This window comes from Octopus sinensis, linkage group LG1 (assembly GCF_006345805.1).
Source record: "Octopus sinensis linkage group LG1, ASM634580v1, whole genome shotgun sequence".
Lineage (NCBI taxonomy): Eukaryota > Metazoa > Mollusca > Cephalopoda > Octopoda > Octopodidae > Octopus > Octopus sinensis.
The window spans coordinates 115,788,106-115,812,035 of record NC_042997.1 but is presented as its reverse complement, the minus strand read 5'-3'; the positions used below and the strand labels follow the sequence as shown (position 1 = coordinate 115,812,035).

At 39.2% G+C, this 23,930-nt stretch overlaps 9 non-coding genes across 9 annotated transcripts; 4 read left to right on the top strand and 5 right to left on the bottom strand.

Moving 5' to 3' along the window:
- Positions 1 to 4,457: 4,457 nt before the first annotated feature.
- Trnap-agg lies at positions 4,458 to 4,529 on the bottom strand. The gene has a single exon. It is a non-coding gene; the product is annotated as a tRNA-Pro (tRNA).
- A 297-nt stretch (positions 4,530 to 4,826) lies between these two features.
- Positions 4,827 to 4,898, top strand: Trnap-agg. Its single transcript has one exon. It is a non-coding gene; the product is annotated as a tRNA-Pro (tRNA).
- A 2,321-nt stretch (positions 4,899 to 7,219) lies between these two features.
- Positions 7,220 to 7,291, top strand: Trnap-ugg. The gene has a single exon. It is a non-coding gene; the product is annotated as a tRNA-Pro (tRNA).
- Positions 7,292 to 7,909: 618 nt separating this feature from the next.
- Positions 7,910 to 7,981, bottom strand: Trnap-ugg. Its single transcript has one exon. It is a non-coding gene; the product is annotated as a tRNA-Pro (tRNA).
- A 6,091-nt stretch (positions 7,982 to 14,072) lies between these two features.
- Trnap-agg lies at positions 14,073 to 14,144 on the bottom strand. The gene has a single exon. It is a non-coding gene; the product is annotated as a tRNA-Pro (tRNA).
- A 269-nt stretch (positions 14,145 to 14,413) lies between these two features.
- Trnap-agg lies at positions 14,414 to 14,485 on the top strand. The gene has a single exon. It is a non-coding gene; the product is annotated as a tRNA-Pro (tRNA).
- Positions 14,486 to 16,789: 2,304 nt separating this feature from the next.
- Trnap-ugg lies at positions 16,790 to 16,861 on the top strand. Its single transcript has one exon. It is a non-coding gene; the product is annotated as a tRNA-Pro (tRNA).
- A 605-nt stretch (positions 16,862 to 17,466) lies between these two features.
- Trnap-ugg lies at positions 17,467 to 17,538 on the bottom strand. Its single transcript has one exon. It is a non-coding gene; the product is annotated as a tRNA-Pro (tRNA).
- Positions 17,539 to 20,706: 3,168 nt separating this feature from the next.
- On the bottom strand, positions 20,707 to 20,778 carry Trnap-agg. The gene has a single exon. It is a non-coding gene; the product is annotated as a tRNA-Pro (tRNA).
- Between the last annotated feature and the right edge of the window lie 3,152 nt (positions 20,779 to 23,930).

Here is a 23,930-nt window from a genome sequence, read left to right as displayed (position 1 = left end):
ATACTTTAGGAATGAGAACCGAGGTTCGAAATTGCCCAAGACACCTGATGAAGGCTGGAGGGTATATCAACCGAAACTTTGTGTTAACAACAAACAAAATGAAGACAAATATCCGTCAATTGTAAATAATATAGATTCTGTACTAATGTTAAAGCCTGGAACTTATTGTATCACTCTTTTTGCCGAACCGTTAAGTTACGGGGACGTAAACACACTAGCACCGGTTGTCAAGCGATGATAGGGGGCAAACACAGACACATACACACACAATATAATATATGTATATATATATATGTATATAATTATATGTATTATATATATATATTGTGTATATAATTATATATATATATATATATATAATATATATATATATATATATATAATATATATATATATATATATATACATACGAAGGGCTTCCTTCAGTTTCCGTCTACCAAATCCATTCACAAGTCAGCTCGAGGCAATAGCAGAAGTAATTTGTCGAAAGTACCACACAGTGGGACTGAACCTGGGACCATGTGGTTGGAAAACAATCCTCTTATCCCACAGCCACGCCTGCGCCAATAAAAATTCGTACTGCTTTAAAAGATTTTGTAAAGTGATTTTATTTTTCATGCAATAAAATAATTAATATTGTAAGAAATCGTATTGGGCCCGTCCGGGAGTTGAACCCGAGACCTCTCGCACACTAAACTGTGACACAGACTTGTACTTGCTAGGCCATGTGTGGTAAATTTATTAGAAATGTCGGAAGACTAGACGCAAATGTATAGAACTAGAACAGTCCACTCGTCAATCGTGGGCGAATGTGGATTGGTAACATGTACCGTGCTTTCGCTAATTGTTTTTAATGCCTATTTAGTCGCAAACAAACGCATTCTCAGGCTTCGTCACCCATGACCCTTGTGCTTATAGATAAATAGATTAGATAGATAGATAGATAGATAGATAGATAGATAGATAGATAGATAGATAGATAGATAGATAGATAGATAGAGGTGGGAGAGAAGGGGTTGTACTAGCAACCTCGATACATATGCACATTATAGCTGAGTAATTTGGAACAATGTGGAATGAAGGATTCTGCTCGGTCCAGGAATTGAACCGATGATCTCACAATCAAGAGCTGAACGCTCTCATCACTAGACCACGCGCTTTCACAAACACAGGTGTATGAAGACAATAAAAGATAGAAACGCTTTTGGCAGTGAACTATCACATAGATTACTATATAAATTGCACAGAATTGGTACCTTAGAGAATAGTATTAGGGGCCATAATATATTTAAATGATTTACCATTTTCATTGCAATGAAAATAAAACCTGTTGTAATGTAATCAATGTAAAAATCAAACACGGAATAGAAAAGACAGAGAGATTTAAATAGAAGCAGGGTCGTTGCAAAGATTGCAGGGGGACTCCGCAATCGAGGGGCCTCATGTTAAAATCAAAGTACGTAAATGAGTCATCTGTTCACTTTGGTTAAGATGTTGAACCAAAATTAAACTATCTATGTTAACAGAAAATTTCAAGAAATAAAACGGTAATACATCGTGCCTGCAAAAGTTCTAAAGCTATTACATTGGGACCACAAACGTGTACCAGGCTTTGTGGATTGTCTATGATATCTATTGAGAGAACTCTACTCCGTCGGTCACAAATGACCATGGGAGCACCTAAGAGGTTCCCCTCCGGGATACAAGTCTGAGTGGAAAGTCGCCTCACCAGTGAACGCACAACCTAGGGTTGTTTGTATGGAAGACCAGCTGTCACCCATGCATAGCAGCCTCCTTTCTCCACGCCATCAATGTTATTCAAGGGAAATGCAAATGGGCCGATACAGCTTGGCACCAGTGATGTCGCAACTCATTTGTACAATTGAAGCAATCTGAAATAAAGTGTCTTGCTCAAGAACATAACACGCAACCCGGTCCGGGAATCGAACTCACAACTTCACGATCGTAAGCTCGACGCTCTAACCACTGAGCCATGCGCCTTTACTTGATTTCTATTGAACCTGTACTTAGCTCTCAGCTTGATTATTCTAAATTGATCGATGATTTCGCGAAGTGAAAAGTGCGCTGTGTTTGACTTTGAAGGTTGCCTGGATTATAAAAGTGCTCTTTTAGTCATATCTGGAAGTTTTACTTATTGAAATCCGTAATAGACCTAAATAAATTTAACTTGTACTTTTAAAGGTATTCTTTAGGATAACGGGAAAATAGAATAAAGTAAAATATAGCTATGAATAAAAGGTGCGTAAGATTATGAATTTTGATTGAAGGGATGGGGCCTCGAAATAAAAAGTTCTGTGGGGGGGGGGGTCTAGAAGTCACGTGACTGAGCCGAGTAGAAGAGTGGTCAAAGGAGTTTTACTTGTTTCAGTCATTAGACTGCGGCCATGCTGAGGCACAGCATTGAAGAATTTATAATCGACTGAATCAACCACAAGACTTATTTTTGTAAGCCTCGCACGTATTTTATCGGACCCATTCACTGAACTGCCAAGTTACGAGGGTGTAAACACACCAATACCGGTTGTGAAGCAGTGATGGAGGACAAACACAGACACAAAGACACCTCCCACACACACTACACACGACTTATGGTCCAATAAAATAGATGACACTTGCCCAAGGTGCCTCGCAGTGAGACTGAACCCGGAACCATGTGGTTGGGAAGTAAGCTTCTTACCACAAGGCCACCGAATGTTGATAAACGTAAGGTTATACACTGGAGAAATGGTAGCTACCACCACCACCACCACCACCACCACCACCATCATCATCATAATCATCATCATCATAATCATCATCATCATCATCATCATCATCATCATCATCATCATCATCATCATGTTCATCATCAACCAGCTGTTGCCAAACTTACTCACAAGTGGCAAATGCAGGTGTATCGAATGTCCTATATTATAGATTCTTGCTTTATTAAAATTATATCCGCCTGTTGAGGCTGTATCGCAGTTACCAAATGACAACAGAGACCATCACCAACTGTGAAGGGGAGATAATCACAAGAATGAAAATTGATATGCCATTGTGTTTATTGTCTGTAGCAGCGACTCTTAACCGCGGCTCACAGGTCTGCATGCGGCCCTCAGGTATCTTTCCAGTGGCCCTCGACGGTTTTTTCCTTTATAAATATAATGATTTTTTCATTATTTGACTTCTGTTTTACTATTTTTTTTATTCGTGTAGTCCTCTAAAAAAAAATTCAGATTTTGGCTCGATCTGGCCCGGATTTTTAAAAAGATTGAGAACCGAATTATCTGGGTGATTATGAGGACAGTTGTGGACATGCGTTTGTGGTTCGACACCCATCATCAGCTCAGCAACTCTCCGACTTTATCTCCTATAGCCAAAGGACTTAGACTTATACAAAAAGAAATATGACACATTTATGGCATAGCTAATTTGCATAATTTAGATAAAAAGGGAGCTGAAGGAAACAACTCGGTGACCAGAGGTATGAAATACCATACAACATAAATTCTTGATTAAGGAATGTCTCATAAAAACTAAACGGCGATTAAGATCAGCTCTATATGAGAAAGGGAGATAATCCGGAAATTCTTTTCTACTCTAGGCACAAGGCTCGAAATTTTGGGGGAGGGGCTCAGTCGATTAGATCGAGCTTAGTACACAACTGGCACGTAATTTATCGACCCCGAAAGAATGAAAGGCAAAGTCAACCTCGGCGGAATTTGAACTCAGAGCGTTCAGGGACGAAATACCGCTAAGCATTTCGCCCAGCGTGCTAACGATTCTACCAGCTCGCCGCCTTGTTAATTCGGAAATTCAAGAATTCTCCGAAGGTGACATACCATTAAAGTGAGGAAGCTACATGGTGTTTTACGTAAGTCTGTAACTGGTATTCCGTCGGTTACGACGACTGGTGTTCTAGTTGATCCGATCAATGGTACGGCCTCTTTTACTCTTTAACTTGGTTCAGTCATTTGACTGCGGCCATGCTGGAGCACCGCCTTTAGTGGGACTGAACCCGGAACCATGTGGTTGGTAAGCAAGCTACTTACCACACAACCACTCCTGCGCCTATGTTCATGAAATTAATATATGCATGTGGCTGAGCACCCCACAGGTACGCACATCCATGTTAACGTAGTTCTCAGGGAGATTCAACCTGACACAGAATGTGACAAGGCTGGCCCTTCGAATTACTAGTCTACTCATTCTGCCAGATGAATGAGTAGTAAGTGTAATGAGTGTCTTGCTCAAAGAAACAGTGCGCCGCCAAGAATCGAACTTACGGCTTTATGATTGTGAGCCGAATATCCTAACCACTTAGTCACGTATCTTCACCCCATGTAAGTATGAATGTGTTACATGTGTGCAAAATATCTCGTATTGTTTTGAAAGATTTTGTAAAGTGGAATTTGTTTTTACACAAAAAAAATAGCAGCATAGTAAGATATAATGGGTTCGTCCGGGAGTTGAACCCGGGACCTCTCGCACCCTAAGCGAGAATCATACCCCTAGACCAACGAGCCAGCCGGTAAAATGCGATTAGTTATAACTACTTAAATGAAACAAGTAAATGGTTGAAGCTAAAAGGTAAAACAAAGAGCAACGACAAAACGTGCTATCGGCCATAATCTATCAGCTGCACGTGAGCAATAAGTTCCGGTCGACTGACTGGAGAGTGGTAGGACGGGGAAACAACTATTGATTAAGGCTGGTTCCTGTAGTCTATTAAATAAACTTGCATTGAAGCGATTAACAGAATAGTTGTATCAAGACTTGCTATCATAATAATTGGTTACTAAAGTTAAACATGAACAGTAAGCGGCTCGTTGGTCTAGGGGTATGATTCTCGCTTAGGGTGCGAGTGGTCCCGGGTTCGAATCCCGGACGAGCCCATCCAATTCGAGATTACATTTTACTGGTGTTAATCACCAAACTGTATCCATGAAGAACTTTAAAATGAATTTTTAAAGCCTAGCCAAGTTTCCATCTACAAAATCTACTCATATGGTTTTGGTTGCTTCAGAGCTATGGTAGAAGACACTTGCACAAGGTACCACTCAATGGGACTGAATCCGGAATCTTGGGGTTGTGAGATGAAGTGTTTTGCCTCAAAACACAATGCACTACCCAGTCTAGGAATTGAAACTGCGATCTTTCAATGCAAATAGGGATTATTTTCATTTGGTAGTGTTTCAAACAATAAGGCGCATACTGCATTGAAAAGAAGATAGTTGTGGAAGTGAGGGAAATAGTGTGATAAAAATGTTAAAAATTAAAATTTTTTGGAAGGCTCATGGGTGCTGCTACTACTTCAAGATTTGTTGTTCCTTCTCGAGCCATCCCTGGCTCATAAGAGCCGGTTTCCCGGTTTCCTTGGCGTATAGGTTCGCAACCTGGACGCGACGCCGGTCTGTCACAGGTGAGCCGCAAGATGCAGGAGGAAAGGGTGAGAGAAAATGTGGCGAAAGAGTCAGCAGAAGTTCGCCATTACCTTCTGTCGGAGCCGCGTTGAGCTTAGGTGTTTCGCTCATAAACACACACATCGCCCGGTCTGAGATTCGAACCCACGGTACCTCGACCGGAAGTCCGCTGCTTTAACCACTAGGCCATGTGCCTCCACACTTAAAGATTTAGCAAGTGGAAAACAAAAGCTTTCCGGCAGTGACCATCCTGTCATTTCTCCCCAGGCATAATATATCTGGTAACCTCACTACTTACTAGTGTAAATGGATGATATTAGCTGCTGTTTCTAGCGGGTCGACGCCGCTCCCTCGTATAGGTTCCTTCGTTGTTTCATGTTGTCTTGTTCCTGAATGTTGTAGTCGGAGTGTTATTGAGGGATAATTGCAGTCTTATGGCAGCGAATGGTTGGAAAATTACTCTCTGCCTAGATAGGGCGCAAGTCTTTCGAATATCACATGGCTAATCACTTACAATAGATAGGAACTCACAAAATATGTGTCATTTGTCTTATGACTAGCAGTATTGCCCGGCGTTGCTCGGGTTTGTTTCGACCCTTTAGAATTGGAATTTTTGAAAAGTAAAAACTTCGCATTATGTAGCTTGTTATTCTCTTTAAGTGAACATTTTTCTGGTTGAAATTCACCGAAAAATGGCGACACAGCAGTCAAGAAATCGTAAAAACTGGGATTTTCATAGAAAAAAAGCACCTGTTTGATGTAAATAATTTTTGGTGTTAACATGGTCTGATTTGAATTTTTTTTTTCTCCGGAAGGAAGAGCAAGCCTTCTATCATACTCTCAATGTTGGTCAACTTGCGCCGTAGGATCTCGGAGGAGATAGTGTTAGTTGAAGGCTACCAAACCTGCCACACACAGACAACTTCAGCTTTATATATAGAGGTTTGCATACATTATCTGAGAAATGTTTAATTTCATTCTAAGTTGGGTCTTCATTGTTTGTGATTTTTATGAGAGTGCAAGGGAGTTTGCTAGCAATCTATTCCATATTTTCTCGTTAATGAAATATATGAAGTGAAGTACAGCATATCATCTTCATATGTTTGATTTGAATTGTTTTTGTTTTTCTGTCAACTCTTTAAAGCTCTTCGGGTACTTTTTGGTTATCTCTCCCCCATTAAAAAATTGCGTTGTCTTCCCCAACTAAAAAAAATGTTTAACCCTCAATAAAACAAACCAAAAAAAAACAGAAAAATTTAATAAATAGGCGTAGGAGCGGCTGTGTACTAAGTAGGTTGCTTACGAACCTCATGGTTCCGGGTTCTGTCCCACTGCGTGGCACCTTGGGCAAGTTTCTTTTACTATAGATCGGGCCGACCAAAGCCTTGTGAGTGGATTTGGTAGACAGAAACTGAAAGAAGCCCGTCGTATTTTTACAGACGAAGAATACTGTGTTGCAATGTGGCAGTGTTTTTGAAGAAATAAGTGTCAAACTTTGGTAAGCATCACTACAAGATGTGGTGGTGGTAGTAGCGGTGGTGGTAGTGGCGGTGGTGGTGTGTGTGAATTGCTCAATGGAAGTCTTTTTTTTTCTTTATTTTTTATCGTAGAAAAAAATTGTTTAAAATTATATTAATTTGCAATCCATTATTCTGCAATGATAATATTAATAATAATAATAATGACATATTAAAATATTGTAAAAAATGAGTGTTGACAAACTTTCCCTTCTTTATGACAAACTTTTTTTTCTTTATATATCTATATTAATCTGAAACCTGTTAACAAGAAGTGGCTCGTTGGTCTAGGGATATGATTCTCGCTTTGGGTGCGAGAGGTCCCGGGTTCAAATCCCGGACGAGCCCTAACATCGTTTTATATTTTGTACTTAAATTTTTTGTATGTATTTTGAAGTAAATGGCTTATGCCAGACTATGCCTCCCCATCATGGATTTTTAAAGGTCATTTCATCTATTTTTCATGTGTTTGGCATCACTAATTTCAATTTCGATCCCACTGCAATTTGGAAGTAAAAATACTTCGAGGTACTGACTCGAATATGGTTTTAAACTGTCGTGTAATTAAACAATTTCTTCGTAATTGTTAATTAAGTAAATACTTGATTCACGGTGTGTTAATCGTCAATATCTGTGAAGTCTTAGGAAACTTTTTGCAAAAATACACACACACACACACTTATGCACCTATACATACATACAAACAACTGCACATATAACTGTGCACACACACACACACACACACATACGTTTAATTCTGACAATTTCAAAATCTCTTCAAGTCAGTTACTTATAGTTTGTTTTTCCCGCCAAATTGCTGTAAAGTGGAACCTAAGTGCCATAAAGATGACCCCCATCCCGCAGATTAAGTGCCTTTAAAGAGACACCAAATTGTTGCAATATTAGGCACGCCCCATTTATTTTAGAATACAAAAAATTTAATATAAAATATCCGACATTACGAAAGGGCTCGTCCGGGATTCGAACCCGGGACCTCTCGCACCCAAAGCGAGAATCATACCCCTAGACCAACGAGCCACATCTCGTTAACGGACACCTCTTTACTATATATATATATAATAATAGTTTGTCAAAACTAATTTTAAATTCGATATGTTATGATTATTAATGTTGTTTTATCGATTGCTTAAGCTGAAATGTTTTACTATAATTTAAAAAGTACAAGGAATTTCCAGTGAACCACGAAAAGAAAGGGGAAGTCAAGACAATCTTAAGGAATTTAACTCTTTAGAAGGTGGTAAGGCCTAATGATATCCATCAAATTGCCCCTCAAGAAATGTCAGTTGTTACAACGCTGCCATTTATTGTATTGTTTAAGTTACTAAGGAAGGAAATCTCTCATTAAACAGGAAAACTGCAATTGTGAAAACGATTTATAAGGAAGTGGAGAGCAAAAATCAGGTAAAAAACACATAGTTCCGGGTTCAGTCCCACTACATGGCACCTTGGGCAAGTGTCTTCTCCTATAGCTTCGAGCCGACCAAAGCCTTGTGAGTGGATTTGGTAGACGGAAACTGAAAGAAGCCCGTCGTATATATATATATATATATATATATATATATATGACTGCGGCTTTGCTGGAGCATCGCCTTTAGTCGAGAAAAGCCTAGTACTTATTCTATCGGTCTCTCTTGCCGAACGGCTAAGTGACGGGGACGTAAACACACCACCATCGGTTGTCAAGCGTTGTTGGGGGGACAAACACAGACACTCAAATATATACACACACATATGATATATATATATATATATATATATATATATATATATATATATATTATATATGTGTGTGTATATGTTTGTGTGTCTGTGTGTGTCCCCCCAACATATATATATATGTGTGTGTGTGTGTGTGTGTGTGTGTGTGTGTGTGTGTGTGTGTGTGTGTGTTTGTGTGTCTGTGTTTGTCCCCACATCATCGCATGACAACCGATGCTGGTGTGTTTACGACCCGTCACTTAGCGGTTCGGCAAGAGAGACAGATAGAATAAGTACTAGGCTTACAAAGAATAAGTCCTGGAGTCGATTTGCTCGACTATATGGCGCTGCTCCAGCATGGCCGCAGTCAAATGACAGAAACAAGTAAAAGAGTAAAGAATAAAGAGAGATTCAATAAGATATTTAATTTTTTTCAATTATCATGTTTATTAAGTTGTAAGAAATTAAAACTCGGAAACCATTGCGAAAGGAAAGGTGATTGGTTTATTCTCTTTTATTCTTTTAGTCGTGTCAGCCATTGGACTGCGGACATAAAGGATTTTCAGTCGAACAAATCAACATCAGTGCTGTTTTTTCTTTTTTAACCTGGTACTTATTCTATCGATTTTTTTTTTTTTGCTGAACCGCTGCGTTACGGGTATGTAAACACACCAACAACAGTTGTGAAGTGGTGGTGGGGAAGACACAAAGACACAGAAACACAAAGACATACGTATATTCTTTTATTCTTTAACTTGCTTTAGTCGTTTGATTGTGGCCATGCTGGAGCACTGCCTTGAAGGTATTTAGTCGAACAAATCGACCCCAGGGACTATTTTTAAACAGTTCTATATTTAAAAGATGAAGAATTATGTACTTTATTTACATTATTTACATTTGACGGATATTTATCCTCATCTTGTTTGTTGTTAACACAACATTTCGGCTGATATACCCTCCAGCCTTCATCAGGTGTCTTGGGGAAATTTCGAACCTGGGTTATCATCTCTAAGGTATTTTTCGATGTTATTATTATTATTATTATTATTATTATTATTATTATTCAGGTCACTGCCTGGAATCGAACTTGGAATCTTGGTGTTAGTAGCCCGCGCTCTTAATCACTTCGCCATATGCCAGTGTGAATAATAATAATGATAATAATAATAATAATAATAATAATAATAATAATAATAATAATAATAATAATAATAACATCAAAAAATACTTTAGGAATGAGAACCGAGGTTCGAAATTTGCCCAAGACACCTGATGAAGGCTGGAGGGTATATCAACCGAAACTTTGTGTTAACAACAAACAAAATGAAGACAAATATCCGTCAATTGTAAATAATATAGATTCTGTACTAATGTTAAAGCCTGGAACTTATTGTATCACTCTTTTTGCCGAACCGTTAAGTTACGGGGACGTAAACACTCTAGCACCGGTTGTCAAGCGATGATAGGGGGCAAACACAGACAGATACACGCTTACACACACACACATATATATATACATACATGCATAAATATACATACATACATACATACATACACACACTCACACACACACACACACACACACACACACACACACACACACATATATATATATATATATATATATATATACATACGAAGGGCTTCCTTCAGTTTCCGTCTACCAAATCCATTCACAAGTCAGCTCGAGGCAATAGCAGAAGTAATTTGTCGAAAGTACCACACAGTGGGACTGAACCTGGGACCATGTGGTTGGAAAACAATCCTCTTATCCCACAGTCACGCCTGCGCCAATAAAAATTCGTACTGCTTTGAAAGATTTTGTAAAGTGATTTTATTTTTCATGCAATAAAATAATTAATATTGTAAGAAATCGTATTGGGCCCGTCCGGGAGTTGAACCCGAGACCTCTCGCACACTAAACTGTGACACAGACTTGTACTAGCTAGGCCATGTGTGGTAAATTTATTAGAAATGTCGGAAGACTAGACGCAAATGTATAGAACTAGAACAGTCCACTCGTCAATCGTGGGCGAATGTGGATTGGTAACATGTGCCGTGCTTTCGCTAATTGTTTTAAATGCCTATGTAGTCGCAAACAAACGCATTCTCGGGCTTCGTCACCCATGACCCTTGTGCTTATAGATAGATAGATAGATAGATAGAGGTGGGAGAGAAGGGGTTGTACTAGCAACCTCGATACATATGCACATTATAGCTGAATAATTTGGAACAATGTGGAATGAAGGATTCTGCTCGGTCCAGGAATTGAACCGATGATCTCACAATCAAGAGCTGAACGCTCTAATCACTAGACCACGCGCTTTCACAAACACATTGTATGAAGACAATTAAAGATAGAAACGCTTTTGGCAGTGAGCTATCACATGATTACTATATAAATTGCACAGAATTGGTACCTTAGGGAATAGTATTAGGGGCCATAATATATTTAAATGATTTACCATTTTCATTGCAATGAAAATAAAACCTGTTATAATGTAAACAGTGTAAAAATCAAACACGGAATAGAAAAGACAGAGAGATTTGAATAGAAGCAGGGTCGTTGCAAAGATTACAGGGGAACTCCGCAGTCGAGGGGCCCCATGTAAAAATCAAAGTACGTATTTGAGGCATCTGTTTACTTTGGTTAAGATGTTGAACAAGAGTTAAACTATCTATGTTAACAGAAAATTTCAAGAAATATAACAGTAATACATCGTGCCTGCAAAAGTTCTAAAGCTATTACATTGGGACCACAAACGTGTACCAGGCTTTGTGGATTGTCTATGATATCTATTGAGAGAACTCTACTCCGTCGGTCACAAATGACCGTGGGAGCACCTAAGAGGTTCCCCTCCGGGATACAAGTCTGAGCGGAAAGTCGCCTCACCAGTGAACGCACAACCTAGGGTTGTTTTTATGGAAGACCAGCAGTCACCCATGCATAGCAGCCTCCTTTCTCCACGCCACCAATGTTATTCAAGGGAAAGGCAAATGGGCCGATACAGCTTGACACCAGTGATGTCGCAACTCATTTGTACAATTGAAGCAATCTGAAATAAAGTGTCTTGCTCAAGAACATAACACGCAACCCGGTCCGGGAATCGAACTCACAACTTCACGATCGTAAGCTCGACGCTCTAACCACTGAGCCATGCGCCTTTACTTGATTTCTATTGAACACGTACTTAGCTCTCAGCTTGATTATTCTAAATTGATCGATGATTTCGCGAAGTGAAAAGTGCGCTGTGTTTGACTTTGAAGGTTGCCTGGATTATAAAAGTGCTCTTTTAGTCATATCTGGAAGATTTACTTATTGAAATTCGTAATAGACCTAAATAAATTTAACTTGTACTTTTAAAGGTATTCTTTAGGATAACGGGAAAATAGAATAAAGTGAAATATAGCTATGAATAAAAGGTGCGTAAGATTATGAATTTTGATTGAAGGGATGGGGCCTCGAAATAAAAAGTTCTGTGGGGGGGGGTCTAGAAGTCACGTGACTGAGCCGAGTAGAAGAGTGGTCAAAGGAGTAGATACTGTTTTTTGAGCCTTTTATCTTTTACTTGTTTCAGTCATTAGACTGCGGCCATGCTGAGGCACAGCATTGAAGAATTTATAATCGACTGAATCAACCACAAGACTTAATTTTGTAAGCCTGGTACGTATTTTATCGGACCCATTCACTGAACCACCAAGTTACGAGGGTGTAAACACACCAATACCGGTTGTGAAGCAGTGATGGAGGACAAACACAGACACAAAGACACCTCCCACACACACTACACACGACTTTGGTCGTCGCAAGGCTATTGTAGGTGACACTTGCCCAAGGTGCCTTGCAGTGAGACTGAACCCGGAACCATGTGGTTGGGAAGTAAGCTTCTTACCACAAGGCCACCGAATGCTGATAAACGTAAGTTTATACACTGGGAAATGGTAGCTACCACCACCACCACCACCACCACCATCATCATCATCATCATCATCATCACCATGTTCATCATCAACCAGCTGTTGCCAAACTTACTCACAAGTGGCAAATGTAGGTGTATCGAATATCCTATATTCTTGCTTTATTAAAATTATATCCGCCTGTTGAGGCTGTATCGCAGTTACCAAATGACAACAGAGACCAGCTCCAACTGTGAAGGGGAGATAATCACAAGAATGAAAATTGATATGCCATTGTGTTTATTGTTTGTAGCAGCGACTCTTAACCGCGGGTCACAGGTCCGTATGCGGCCCTCAGGTATCTTTCCAGTGGCCCTCGACGGTTTTTTCCTTTATAAATATAATGATTGTTTCATTATTTGACTTCTGTTTTACTATTTTTTTTATTCGTGTAGTCCTCTAAAAAAAAATTCAGATTTTGACTCGATCTGGCCTTTGCATAATTTAGATAAAAAGGGAGCTGAAGGAAACAACTCGGTGACCAGAGGTATGAAATACCATACAACATAAATTCTTGATTAAGGGATGTCTCATAAAAACTAAACGGCGATTAAGATCAGCTCTATATGAGAAAGGGAGATAATCCGGAAATTCTTTTCTACTCTAGGCACAAGGCTCGAAATTTTGGGGGAGGGGCCAAGTCGATTAGATCGAGCTTAGTACACGACTGGCACTTAATTTATCGACCCCGAAAGAATGAAAGGCAAAGTCAACCTCGGCGGAATTTGAACTCAGAGCGTTCACAGGGACGAAATACCGCTAAGCATTTCGCCTAGCGTGCCAACGATTCTGCCAGCTCGCCGCCTTGTTAATCCGGAAATTCAAGAATTCTCCGAAGGTGACATACCATTAAAGTGAGGAAGCTACATGGTGTTTTACGTAAGTCTGTTACTGGTATTCCGTCGGTTACGACGACTTGTGTTCTAGTTGATCCGATCAATGGTACAGTCTCTTTTACTCTTTTACTTGGTTTAGTATATGACTGCGGCCATGCTGGAGCACCGCCTTTAGTGGGACTGAACCCGGAACCATGTGGTTGGTAAGCAAGCTACTTACCACACAACCACTCCTGCGCCTATGTTCATGAAATTAATATATGCATGTGGCTGAGCACCCCACAGGTACGCACATCCATCTTAACGTAGTTCTCAGGGAGATTCAACCTGACACAGAATGTGACAAGGCTGGCCCTTCGAATTACTAGTCTACTCATTTCTGCCAGATGAATGGAGTAACGTGAAGTGTCTTGCTCAAAGAAACAGTGCACCGCCAAGAATCGAACTTACGGCCTTACGATCGTAAGCCGAATATCCTAACCACTTAGTCACGTATCTTCACCCCATGTAAGTATGAATGTGTTACATGTGTGCAAAATATCTCGTATTGTTTTGAAAGATTTTGTAAAGTGGAATTTGTTTTTACACAAAAAAAAAGCAACATAGTAAGATATAATGGGCTCGTCCGGGAGTTGAACCCGGGACCTCTCGCACCCTAAGCGAGAATCATACCCCTAGACCAACGAGCCAACCGGTAAAATGTGATCAGTTATAACTACTTATATGAACGACAAAAAGCAACGACAAAACATGCTATCGGCCATAATCTATCAGCTGTACATGAGCAATAAGTTCCGGTCGACTGACTGGAGACTGGTAGGACGGGGAGACAACTATTGATTAAGGCTGGTTCCTGTAGTCTATTAAATAAACTTGCATTGAAGCGATTAACAGAATAGTTGTATCAAGACTTGCTATCATAATAATTGGTTACTAAAGTTAAACATGAACAGCAAGCGGCTCGTTGGTCTAGGGGTATGATTCTCGCTTAGGGTGCGAGTGGTCCCGGGTTCGAATCCCGGACGAGCCCATCCAATTCGAGATTACATTTTACTGGTGTTAATCACCAAACTGTATCCATGAAGAACTTTAAAATGAATTTTTAAAGCCTAGCCAAGTTTCCATCTACAAAATCTACTCATATGGTTTTGGTTGCTTCAGAGCTATGGTAGAAGACACTTGCACAAGGTACCACTCAATGGGACTGAATCCGGAATCTTGGGGTTGTGAGATGAAGTGTTTTGCCTCAAAACACAATGCACTACCCAGTCTAGGAATTGAAAATGCGATCTTTCAATGCAAATAGGGATTATTTTCATTTGGTGGTTTTTCAAACAATAAGGCGCATACTGCATTGAAAAGAAGATAGTTGTGGAAGTGAGGGAAATAGTGTGATAAAAATGTTAAAAATTGAAATTTTTTGGAAGGCTCATGGGTGCTGCTACTACTTCAAGATTTGTTGTTACTTCTCGAGCCATCCCTGGCTCATAAGAGCCGGTTTACCCGGTTTCCTTGGCGTATAGGTTCCCCACCTGAACGCGACGCCGGTCCGTCACAGGTGAGCCGCAAGATGCAGGAGGAAAGGGTGAGAGAAAATGTGGCGAAAGAGTCAGCAGAAGTTCGCCATTACCTTCTGTCGGAGCCGCGTTGAGCTTAGGTGTTTCGCTCATAAACACACACATCGCCCGGTCTGAGATTCGAACCCACGGTACCTCGACCGCAAGTCCGCTGCTTTAACCACTAGGCCATGTGCCTCCACACTTAAAGATTTAGCAAGTGGAAAACAAAAGCTTTCCGGCAGTGACCAACCTGTCATTTCTCCCCAGGCATAATATATCTGGTAACCTCACTATTTACTAGTGTAAATGGATGATATTAGTTGCTGTTTCTAGCGGGTCGACGCCGCCCCCTCGTATAGGTTCCTTCGTTGTTTCATGTTGTCTTGTTCCTGAATGTTGTAGTCGAAGTGTTTTTGAGGGATAATTGCAGTCTTATGGCAGCGAATGGTTGGAAAGTTACTCTCTGCCTAGATAGGACGCAAGTCTTTCGAATATCACATGGCTAACCACTTACAATAGATAGGAACTCACAAAATATGTGTCATTTGTCTTATGACTAGCAGTATTGCCCGGCGTTGCTCGGGTTTGTTTCGACCCTTTAGAATTGGAATTTTTGAAAAGTAAAAATTTCGCATTATGTAGCTTGTTATTCTCTTTAAGTGAACATTTTTCTGGTTGAAATTCACCGAAAAATGGCGACACAGCAGTCAAAAAATCGTAAAAACTGGGATTTTCATAGAAAAAAAGCACCTTTTTGATGTAAATAATTTTTGGTGTTAACATGGTCTGATTTGAATATTTTCTTCTACGGAAGGAAGAGCAAGCCTTCTATCATACTCTCAATGTTGGTCAACTTGCGCCGTAGGGTCTCGGAGGAGATAGTGTTAGTTGAAGGCTACCAAACCTGCCACACACAGACAACTTCAGCTTTATATATAGAGGTTTGCATACATTATCTGAGAAATGTTTAATTTCATTCTAAGTTGGGTCTTCATTGTTTGTGATTTTTATAAGAGTGCAAGAGAGTTTGCTAGCAATCTATTCCATATTATCTCGTTAATGAAATATATGAAGTGAAGTACAGCATATCATCTTCATATGTTTGATTTGAATTGTTTTTGTTTTTCTGTCAACTCTTTAAAGCTCTTCGGGTACTTTTTGGTTATCTCTCCCCCATTAAAAAATTGCGTTGTCTTCCCCAACTAAAAAAAATGTTTAACCCTCAATAAAACAAACCAAAAAAAATAGAAAAATTTAATAAATAGGCGTAGGAGCGGCTGTGTACTAAGTAGGTTGCTTACGAACCTCATGGTTCCGGGTTCTGTCCCACTGCGTGGCATCGTGGGCAAGTTTCTTTTACTATAGATCGGGCCGACCAAAGCCTTGTGAGAGGATTTGGTAGACAGAAACTGAAAGAAGCCCGTCGTATTTTTACAGACGAAGAATACTGTGTTGCAACGTGGCAGTGTTTTTGAAGAAATAAGTGTCAAACTTTGGTAACCATCACTACAAGATGTGGTGGTGGTAGTGGCGGTGGTGGTGTGTGTGAGTTGCTCAATGGAAGTCTTTTTTTTCTTTATTTTTAATCATAGAAAAAAATTGTTTAAAATTATATTAATTTGCAATCCATTATTCTGCAATGATAATATTAATAATAATAATAATGACATATTAAAATATTGTAAAAAATGAGTGTTGACAAACTTTCCCTTCTTTATGACAAACTTTTTTTTCTTTATATATCTATATTAATCTGAAACCTGTTAACAAGAAGTGGCTCGTTGGTCTAGGGGTATGATTCTCGCTTTGGGTGCGAGAGGTCCCGGGTTCAAATCCCGGACGAGCCCTAACATTGTTTTATATTTTGTACTTAAATTTTTTTGTATGCATTTTGAAGTAAATGGATTATGCCAGACTGTGCTACCCCATGATGGATTTTTAAAGGGCATTTCATCTATTTTTCATGTGTTTGGCATCACTAATTTCAATTTCGATCCCACTGCAATTTGGAAGTAAAAAAACTACGAGGTACTGACTCGAATATGCTTTTAAACTGTTGTGTAATTAAACAATTTCTTCGTAATTGTTAATTAAGTAAATACTTGATTCATGGTGTGTTAATCGTCAATATCTGTGAAGTCTTAGGAAACTTTTTGCAAAAATACACACACACACACTTATGCACCTATACATACATGCATACATACAAACAACTGCACATATAACTGTGCACACACACTCACACACGTTTAATTCTGACAATTTCAAAATCTCTAATAGTTTGTTTTTCCCGCCAAATTGCTGTAGAGTGGAACCTAAAGTGCCATAAAGATGACTCCCATCCCGCAGATTAAGTGCCTTTAAAGAGACACCAAATTGTTGCATTATTAGGCACGTCCCATTTATTTTAGAATACAAAGAAAATTAATATAAAATATTCGACATTACGAAAGGGCTCGTCCGGGATTCGAACCCGGGACCGCTCGCACCCAAAGCGAGAGTCATACCCCTAGACCAACGAGCCACATCGCGTTACCAGATTTCACTAAAATATATATATATATATATATAATAATAGTTTGTCAAAACTAATTTTAAATTCGATATGTTATGATTATTAATGTTGTTTTATCGATTGCTTAAGCTGAAATTTTTTACTATGATTTAAAAATACAAGGTATTTCCAGTGAACCACGAAAAGTAAGGAGAATTTAAGAAAATCTTAAGGAATTTAACTCTTTAGAAGGTGGTAAGGCCTAATGATATCCATCAAATGGCCCCTCAAGAAATGTCAGTTGTTACAACGCTGCCATTTATTGTATTGTTTAAGTTACTAAGGAAGGAAATCTCTCATTAAACAGGAAAATTGCAATTGTGAAAACGATTTATAAGGAAGTGGAGAGTAAAAAACAGGTAAAGTCTTGTATTTAGAAACAAAATATTGGCGTAGGTGTGGCTGTGTGGTAAGTAGCTTGCTTACCAACCACATAGTTCCGGGTTCAGTCCCACTACATGGAACCTTGGGCAAGTGTCCTCTCCTATAGCCTCGAGCCGACCAAAGCCATGTGAGTGGATTTGGTAGACGGAAACTGAAAGAAGCCCGTCGTATATATATATATATATATATAATATATATATAATTATATATATATATAAATGACTGCGGCTATGCTGGAGCATCGCCTTTAGTCGAGAAAAGCCTAGTACTTATTCCATCGGTCTCTCTTGCCGAACGGCTAAGTGACGGGGACGTAAACACACCAGCATCGGTTGTCAAGCGATGTTGGGGGGGGCGACAAACACAGACACTCAAATATATACACACACATATAATATATATATATATATTATATGTGTGTGTATATGTTTGTGTGTCTGTGTGTGTCCCCCCAACATAAATATATATATATATATATATATATATATATATAACATGTGTGTGTGTGTGTATGTTTGTGTGTCTGTGTTTGTCCCCACATCATCGCATGACAACCGATGCTGGTGTGTTTACGACCCGCCACTTAGCGGTTCGACAAGAGAGACAGATAGAATAAGTACTAGGCTTACAAAGAATAAGTCCTGGAGTCGATTTGCTCGACTATATGGCGGTGCTCCAGCATGGCCGCAGTCAAATGACTGAAACAAGTAAAAGAGTAAAGTATAAAGAGAGATTCAAGAAGATATTTAATTTTTTTCAATTATCATGTTTATTAAGTTGTAAGAAATTAAGATTCGGAAACCATTGTGAAAGGAAAGGTGATTGGCTTTATTCTCTTTTATTCTTTTAGTCGTGTCAGCCATTGGACTGCGGACATGAAGGATTTTCAGTCGAACAAATCAACATCAGTGCTGTTTTTTTCTTTTTTAACCTGGTACTTATTCTATCGATTTTTTTTTGCTGAACCGCTGCGTTACAGGTATGTAAACACACCAACAACAGTTGTGAAGTGGTGGTGGTGGGGGGAAAGACACAAAGACACAGAAACACAAAGACATACGTATATTCTTTTATTCTTTAACTTGCTTTAGTCGTTTGATTGTGGCCATGCTGGAGCACTGCCTTGAAGGTATTTAGTCGAACAAATCGACCCCAGGGACTATTTTTAAACAGTTCTATATTTAAAAGATGAAGAATTATGTACTTTATTTACATTATTTACATTTGACGGATATTTATCCTCATCTTGTTTGTTGTTAACACAACATTTCGGCTGATATACCCTCCAGCCTTCATCAGGTGTCTTGGGGAAATTTTGAACCTGGGTTCTCATCTCTAAGGTATTTCCGCCGCCGCGGCTCGCAGACTTAGACTTATACAAAAAGAAGTAGGACACATTTATGGCATAGGTAATTTGCATAATTTAGATAAAAAGGGCGCTGAAAGAAACAACTCAGTGACCAGAGGTATGAAATACCATACAACATAAATTCTTGATTAAGGGATGTCTCATAAAAACTAAACGGCGATTAAGATCAGCTCTATATGAGAAAGGGAGATAATCCGGAAATTCTTTTCTACTCTAGGCACAAGGCTCGAAATTTTGGGGGAGGGGCCCAGTCGATTAGATCGAGCTTAGTACACAACTGGCACTTAATTTATCGACCCCGAAAGAATGAAAGGCACAGTCGACCTCGGCGGAATTTGAACTCAGAGCGTTCACAGGGACGAAATACCGCTAAGCATTTCGCCTAACGATTCTGCCAGCTAAGCATTTCGCCTAACGATTCTGCCAGCTAAGCATTTCGCCTAACGATTCTGCCAGCTCGCCGCCTTGTTAATTCGGAAATTCAAGAATTCTCCGAAGGTGACATACCATTAAAGTGAGGAAGCTACATGGTGTTTTACGTAAGTCTGTAACTGGTATTCCGTCGGTTACGACGACTGGTGTTCTAGTTGATCCGATCAATGGTACAGCCTCTTTTACTTGGTTCAGTCATTTGACTGCGGCCATGCCGGAGCACCGCCTTCAGTGGGACTGAATCCGGAACCATATGGTTGGTAAGCAAGCTACTTACTAGCATTTCGCCTAGCGTGCCAACGATTCTGCCAGCTCGCCGCCTTGTTAATTCGGAAATTCAAGAATTCTCCGAAGGTGACATACCATTAAAGTGAGGAAGCTACATGGTGTTTTACGTAAGTCTGTTACTGGTATTCCGTCGGTTACGACGACTTGTGTTCTAGTTGATCCGATCAATGGTACAGTTCTCTTTACTCTTTTACTTGGTTCAGTATATGACTGCGGCCATGCTGGAGCACCGCCTTTAGTGGGACTGAACCCGGAACCATGTGGTTGGTAAGCAAGCTACTTACCACACAACCACTCCTGCGCCTATGTTCATGAAATTAATATATGCATGTGGCTGAGCACCCCACAGGTACGCACATCCATCTTAACGTAGTTCTCAGGGAGATTCAACCTGACACAGAATGTGACAAGGCTGGGCCTTCGAATTACTAGTCTACTCATATCTGCCAGATGAATGGAGTAACGTGAAGTGTCTTGCTCAAAGAAACTGTGCACCGCCAAGAATCGAACTTACGGCCTTACGATCAAGAGCCGAATATCCTAACCACTTAGTCACGTAAGTATGAATGTGTTACATATGTGCAAAATATCTCGTATTGTTTTGAAAGATTTTGTAAAGTGGAATTTGTTTTTACACAAAAAAAAGCAACATAGTAAGATATAATGGGCTCGTCCGGGAGTTGAACCCGGGACCTCTCGCACCCTAAGCGAGAATCATACCCCTAGACCAACGAGCCAGCCGGTAAAATACGATCAGTTATAACTACTTATATGAAACAAGTAAATGGTTGAAGCTAAAAGGTAAAACAAAAAGCAACGACAAAACATGCTATCGGCCATAATATATCAACTGTCGTGAGCAATAAGTTCCGGTCGACTGACTGGAGAGTGGTAGGACGGGGAGACAACTATTGATTAAGGCTGGTTACTGTAGTCTATTAAATAAACTTGCATTGAAGCGATTAACAGAATAGTTGCTATCATAATATTTGGTTACTAAAGTTAAACATGAATGGTAAGAGGCTCGTTGGTCTAGGGGTATGATTCTCGCTTAGGGTGCGAGGGGTCCCGAGTTGGAATCCCGGATGAGCCCATCCAATTCGAGATTACATTTTACTGGTGTTAATCACCAAACTGGGATCTTTTCAATTCTGAAGCCAGTTTTTTCAAATTTTTCCTACTGAACCAAACAATTTGAAACTTCGTATACTGGTAGAATGTGTCAAAAGTAAACTTAATTGTAAACCAGAATGAAAACGGAATTGTAACTTCTAAGTTTAACGTTGTTTAATAATTAGAGTTTTAACCAATGATATTCCGTCATTCGGCTTTATTTTATTTACTCCGTCTCGACCACCAATTTGGTGACGTATTAAACATCTTAAATGTAAACAAGCCGCATGTCTCCGTGAAATCTCCTTCTAATTATTTAACGTACTCATGTTTCCAGGATCCTATAGTCAGCCACCTTCTAATAACAATATTTAAAACTAGTTAATAAGCCACATGTATTAAATTGAAAATGTTTCCATTCTGTTAGTACTTGCTTTCGTTTGCTATTAAGAAGTGGCATCTCAGTGACGAGGCTTCTAACAAGATTTCGTTTCTAAGCTAATGCGTTTCATTTCACTTATTGTATTTATTTGTGCAAAAGGCAAGAAATTTAATATTAAAAAAGCAAAGAGCTGGCAGAAACGTTAGCACGCTGGGCGAAATGCATAGCCGTATTTCGTCTGCCGTTACGTTCTGTGTTTGTTTACAGTTTTCCGAACGTTAGTACGTCACAAAAGCGCTTTCTACGTCACACTAATAGAATGCAGTCAAGTTTTACACATGAAAACAAACAATCTTATTGGTTAAAATTCGCAGTTTTAATCTACGATTAAAGTCATAAAATAGATTTTTCTCAAATAAACTAGTTCCAACCTGTGTCTTGTTTTGCTAGACTCTACCAGCATACGAAGTTTCAGAATATTTAGTTAAGTAGAAAGATCTGTGGTCCTGGCTTCAGAATTGAAAAGATCTCCAAACTGTATCCATGAAGAATTTTAAAATGAATTTTTAAAGCCTAGCGCGTATTCTATCGGAGTCTTTTGACGAACCGCTAAGTTACGGGGACGTAAACACACCAGCATCGGTTGTCAAGCTGGGGAACAAGTTTCCATCTACAAAATCTACTCATATGGTTTTGGTTGCTTTAGAGCTATGGTAGAAGACACTTGCTCAAGGTGCTTACGGACCTCATGGTTCCGGGTTCTGTCCCACTGCGTGGCATCTTGGGCAAGTATCTTTTACTATAGCCTCGGGCCGACCAAAGCCTTGTGAGTGGATTTGGTAGACAGAAACTGAAAGAAGCCCGTCGTATAAATGTACATATACATATATATATATATATATATATATATATATATATATATGTGTGTGTGTGTGTGTGTGTGTGTGTGTGTGTGTGTGTGTGTGTACGTTTGTGTGTCTGTCTCCCAACATCGCTTGACAACCGATGCTGGTGTGTTTACATCCCCGTAACTTAACAGTTCGGCAAAAGAGATCCAATAGAACAAGTACTAGGCTTACAAAGAATGAGTCATAGGGTCGATTTGCTCGACTAAAGGCGGTCCTCAAGCATGGCCACAGTCAAATGACTGAAACAAGTAAAAGAGTAAAAGAGTAAAAAAGAGTAAACATGAAAAGTGAAAAGATTAAACGTCTTACTGAATCTGATGATATTTTTATAACAAACCATGGAAAACTAAAAAAATTATTCATGTTATTGAATCTAATAAAACTTTTATAACAAATCGGACCATTCCTATTGAGGGGACCAAACGTCAACAATGTGTTGAAGTATTGAATCAAAAGGATTTAACCCTTTTAATCCAATCTCTTGTCGCCACATAAAGTCAACTTTTTAGTGGGGAGATAACTCAATTTTTTAATGGCAATTTTTTAATGGGGATGAGATAACCAAACAGTACCGCTCTTAATTGCAACACTTTATTGTTCAGTTTCTAATTTTTCTACGGTTTGATTTTACGACTTACTATAATCGCGACCTAGGTTCGATTCCTGGAAGACGTCTTATAATTTTTATCTACTTTTTTTTTTGAAAACTCTTTATTTTCCATTAAAAAAGAAATGTTTAGTTTTTACATAGCTTCTTAGCATGCATTTCACAAAATTACATGACAAATATTTCATGACATTACAAATAATAACAAACATTTACAAGATACAGGCGCGGGCTGGCACTGTGGTAAAAAACTTGGTTTCGGGTTCAGCCCCACTGCGTGTCAACTTTGGCAGCTGTTTTCTACTATAGTCTCGGAGTAAGACTTGTGATTGGATTGGATACTGAAAGAAGCCCGCCGTATATATATATAATATATATATATATATATATATATATATATTATATATATATAGAATACAGAGAGAGAGAGAGGAGAGAGAGAGAGAGAGAGAGCGGGGGAAGAAAGAGGCAGATAGATGTGTGTGTATGCTTGTGTGTCTGTGTTTGTTTCCTACGGTTGGTAACTGTAGTTGGTGTGTTTGCGTTCTCGTAACTCAGTGGTTCGGCATATGAGAGCGATATATACCAAGTACAAAAAAAAGTTAAGTATCAGGGTGGATTTCTTCGACTAGAAATTCTTCACGGCGATGCCCCAGCATGGCCGCAGTCTAACGACAAAAACAACTAGGAGATAAAGGACATTTATTTTTTATATATCTTCGAAATACATATTTCACAGAAAAGCATGACAAATATTTCACACATCTATGATAATAAACAAGAAATTCTGTCTGTCCGGGACGCAAAATTTTTCCCATGAGAGCTCCGGACCCTAGTTATGAACTCATTTGCATACAACCAATCAGAGCTCAACTATCA